The sequence below is a fragment of the Nicotiana attenuata genome, unplaced genomic scaffold (assembly GCF_001879085.1).
Source record: "Nicotiana attenuata strain UT unplaced genomic scaffold, NIATTr2, whole genome shotgun sequence".
Classification (NCBI taxonomy): domain Eukaryota; kingdom Viridiplantae; phylum Streptophyta; class Magnoliopsida; order Solanales; family Solanaceae; genus Nicotiana; species Nicotiana attenuata.
In genome coordinates this window covers 398,323-403,589 of record NW_017670837.1, presented here as the reverse complement: position 1 = coordinate 403,589, position 5,267 = coordinate 398,323, and positions in this window count along the sequence as shown.

Sequence of the window (5,267 nt, the reverse complement as noted above, 5' to 3'; positions counted from 1 at the left end):
ATTAGGCATCAATATGGCATTGCCCATAGAACTCTTTTGCGAGAGTAAAGCAGCTATACAGATAGCTGCCAATTCAATATTTTACGAGAGGACCAAACATATTGACATCGATTGTCATTTTGTACGGGAGAAGTTGTAGCAATGTCTCATCCAAACTCATCATGTTAGTACTACAGATCAACTTGCAGATTTACTTACCAAAGGCATTGGGAAAGCACCACACTATCATCTATTGAGCAAGCTGGGAGTAGAAAATTTGTTCTTACCCTCCAGCTTGACGGGGAGTAATGAGCCAAGCAATGTCACTTAGTTAGTTGTAATAACAGTTAGTTAGTTCTAAGGTTGTAACTTAAGTTTATTATGGTTAATAGTAGTAGAGTTAGTTAACCACATCTAGTGGTAGAGTTAGTTTTAGTTTTAGTCATACACTTCACTTTACATATACTTGTACAGATATACAGATACACAAGAGAAATAATAGAATCTTTTGAAATATTCTCTCCACCTTCATCCTCTGTTCTGCCGACTTACTCAAGCTCATTAGATCAGTTTTCGATCAGCTAAAACTCCATGGCTGAGCTTCGTGGATATCTGAATTTTACAGTTTGCATATCCTTTTATTTTCTTACTAATATATTTCTTCTTTTAAGTACATAATTGTAAAAAGAATAGGTATATCATATACATTAAAATCATTCTGCCCAAAGCCAATGAAATGAGACTATTGTTTCTCGACCTATTTGTAACTAGATGCTGATAAATTGGCTAATAAGTTAACTAGCACACATTCAGGATGGAATATGCCGAATAATACACTTATTTTCAAAGAAGCATAGAGAATTATATATATATATATATATATATATATATATATATATATATATATATATATATATATATATATATATATATATATACATATATATAAACACACACACACTTGTTTTGTTACTAGTCTCTTTAGTTTTTTCTATAAATTGGATTCGCTTAGATTATTTTTATTCCCGCAAGTAAACTTTAGCAGATGGTTATCTGAAAATGTCCTTAATTTTCAAAGTACACAATTAATAATTAGGACATAATCATTTGAAATGTCCTGATATGACTATATTGCTTGATTTCGAGCTTTTTGTGTTGTCCCTTTGCTTCGTGTAATCACAGTATTTGTCTCGGCATAATTGCCTTGCATATTAATGAATATGGTTAACGTAAAGCATTATAAAATTTACTTGTACTCTCAAAGCAGATGAAAACAAGACAAATAAACTCCGGGATAAAATTTTCTGAAATATCCTTAACTTCTGGAAATTACCAATGAGTAGAAGTTAAAAACTCGAGTTAAAAATTTTCACTAGCGAGCAAGTTAGACATTAAATATGAAGTAGAGTCTCCATGCTATGTGTTTCAAGTTGGTTATCAGCTGGAAAATGTCTTGGCAGTAACAAATCCCTTAGCATTCACCCAGAAGTTTTGGACATTTCAAGAGTATCTGTCCCGAATATTAGTTTTATACTTCAACAAAATCGGGATATTTTGAAATACTATATCCTGAAGTTCACGATAATCTAATAGAAAAAAAGTCATGCTAACACTATAAAAAGACAAAAAACTTGAACTATCATTAGTTAACATATCATCTTCTTGATGTACATTTGTAGAAAAAAATAATATATATGAAATAAAATTTAGCACTGTTAATGAAATTCAAGACACTGTCCTGATTATTTGAAGAACAACATTGAACTTCAAGACTCATGAGCCAGAATTCAGGACAAAAATACTTCTGCAATATTCTAATTGTCATTGACACCCTATTAGAATTTATAAAGTTAGTTCACTTTCTATACTACTACACTACAGCTCCTTCGAGAATCATAATCATCACCGACTTTCTCCGATGGCGTTTCATTAGAATTTCTTTTTCACTCTCCATGTTCCCAAAAGTTTGCTGCAAGTTCTTTTCTGAAGTTTGATATGTCCTCAGGTTGGAATTTGTCCATATCCTTTCCTATCATCAATAACTCAACATATTTGATTAGGAATGCATCATAATCATTCCTAAAAAAGATTTTATTATAGGGAGTCAATTAAATAAAATATTTAATAAATAAAGTTAGAGTACATATAAATTATACAACAAATGAAAGCACTAACGATCCAGTTTGTGTCGGTGTTCTTTGCCACCGAATATCAAATTTATTAAACGCATTTCCAAAAGACTTACAAGGTTTCTCAAACTGTGAAAACTTAAGCAGATGGGGGATCATGCGCGCATACATTTCATTGTGTATCAATCCAGCCCCATATGATTCACGATATATGAAGTCATACACATAAGTTTTTTCTCATTCAAGTCAAATACCCCAAATAAAATGTAGCATATCATCACTATTTTCTGAAGGTAGTACACATGGAATTTTTTTTATCAACCCCAGACCATGTAATTCCACATCTCCGACTGCCCCTCCCCCCCCTCCCCCCACATACTGTGTGAGATAGTATTGATTTCACCACACCAGAACTCATCTGAAGCATATTCATTAAAATCCTCATACACAAGAAGCATATAGTTATCGAAAACTATATCTGTAGTCCTGACGAAATGGATGGGCGCGAGAGTGGTAGCATTCCTCCTTCCTCAAATAATACAAGACAATGTCAATATGCTTCATAAAAAAGCAAAAAAAAACTCCATCTATCATAAATAATTAAAAAACAAAAGAAGAAGAAGAAGAAGAAGAAGAAGAAGAAGAAGAAGAAGAAGAAGAAGAAGAAGAAGAAGAAGAAGAAAAGAAATGCCTTGTAAATTATCAAACCTTATCATAAAGTGCATAGCTACTGTTTGAGAGCTCAAGGAAGAACATTTTGCTATTGATTTTTTGAGCGTACAATTTGTATGGATTCTTCCTCATATCATTATCCTCATCATAAATATCAGTTTCTCCCCTGAAAAATAAAAATAATATCAAAGTTAGAAGATCAAAAATTCGAGACATTTAGTCCTCAATTCCTTATTAGCAGCTCTAAGTTCATGAAAATTAGTCCTAATCTTAAAGTTATAAGCTCAAAAATTCAGGATAGTTAGTCCTAAATTTAAAATTAAAAGCTCAAAAATTCAGGACAGTTAGTCCTGAATTCCTAATTAGCAGTAGAAAGTTCAATACACAATGTAAGCAAAAGTAACAATTTAGAAATAGTGAATACATTTAAGGACTTACATTTTTCTGCGACCTTTCCTTTTCTCCTTGCCCAACCACTCAATGAATTTCTTCAATAACTTTTCATCATCTTTGGCATAATGAAAAATACATTTACGGGTATATTTTAATTTTATCCAGTCCGTATATTCAACAGTATTCTCATTGTGCGCCATTGATGTTGCCCTTTATTTTTACCAGTGCAAATGGAGATTGCAATTGCCAACTAAGCTTCTTATTCCTTTTTCCTCTACCAAGCTCTTATTCAATATTTTCTTCAACATCCATGGAGGAACTTTTATCAATGCTCCCTTGTATACTCGTCGGAGTAGGAGTAAGAATAGAAAATAATGGACCATCAAAACCAATATTATCTCTCTTCCTTTTCCTACTATACGGGTTAATGACTGCATTTTGTTTTGTTCTGTAAGCAAAATTACATATACATTAGTTTTGGCTGCAAGACCTCAATTCTAGAACATATTGTCCTATGAAGAAACTAAAATTGAGAACATATTTTTTGAAATGTCCTAAAAATTTAAAGTATAAATCTAAATTTCAGGACATATTTTTCTGAAATGTCCTTAAGATCTGGAATTTGACCTGAACAAATTAAAATTTAGGACACAATATCCTGAAGTTCAAACTAACCTAATTATTAAGAAAAAAGAACTTAATACATGTGTACCATGTCTTCTTGTATTTCTTTAAGAGACAGTGGTGCTGAGATATTGCTTATGCTTGTTCAGTCTATTGCATATTTTTATATTGAAAGTGTACTCTATTCTTTGCTTGCAACTTTACAAGATTCTTCAACATTTGCAAGACCAAACATAATAAGTACTTGTCACTAATTTTTGACTAAAACTAACATGTACAAGATTAACAAAACTCTATCTAACCTTTCGCAACTGTCAAGATCAAGCTAGTCAAATCATTATAAATACTATTATCTTGAGTAACATCATTTTGACTTTCAAAATTGGCTCTAAGAGAGGGATGTGCAGAGATATCATATATTATTTCTACATATTTGCAAATAATCTCACTGATTCTTGTTCTTAGGAAATTTTCTATGTCCTGCTATTGCCCTCCACTTCTTCTCTCTTTTAAATTTTCCTCATCTTGATGTTCCACTCCATCTTTCTTTCTTTTATTGTGCTTTGAAAGCAAAACCACATATACATTAGTTTGGCTGCAAGATCTCAATTCCAGGATACATTGTCCTATGAAGAAACTAAAATTCAGAACATATTTTTTGAAATATCCTGAAACTTTGAAGTATGAATCTGTAACGACCCGACCGGTCGTTTTGAACTTTTGCACGTTGATCGCCAGTTCTCAGGCATGACTTGCCCCGTGTTATGTACTATGACTAATGAAGATCGTTGGTTTTGGTTTTCAGGAAGATTTGGAATGAATTTGAAAGAACAGTTTCAGTTGAAAGCTTTGAATTTGAAAGGTTTGACCGAGAGTTGACTTATTTGTATATGAGCTCGGATCGGAGTTTTTATGATTTGGTAGCTTCGTTAGACGATTTGTGACTTAGGAGTGTGATCGGAAGTGATTTGGAGGTCCGGTATAGAATTGGGCTTGAATTGGCGAAGTTAGTATTTTGGCGAATTCCGGTTGATAGGTGAGATTTTGATCCGAGGGTCGGAATGGAATTCCGAGAGTTGCTGTAGCTTCGTTAAGTGATTTGGGATGTGTGTGTAATGTTTCAGGTCATTGGACGCCGTTTGGTTGGGTTTTTGATCGAATGCGTATTTCGGAAGTTTTAGAAGAACTTAGGCTTGAATTCGACGTAATTTGATGGTTTTGGTGTTGTTTGAGGTGTTTTGATAATTGGAACAGGTTTGAACAACGTTTTAGGATGTATTGGTATTTTTGGTTGAGGTCCCGGGGGCCTCGGGGTGATTTCGGATGGCTATCGGGATGAGTTTTGGACTTGTGCAAATTGCAGTCCTGCTGCTTCTGGTATTTCCGCTTCTGTGGAATTGGAACCGCAGAAGCGGTATCGCATATGCGGCGTGGCAGTCGCAGAAGCGGAAAAGGGCAAGGCTAGGCTGG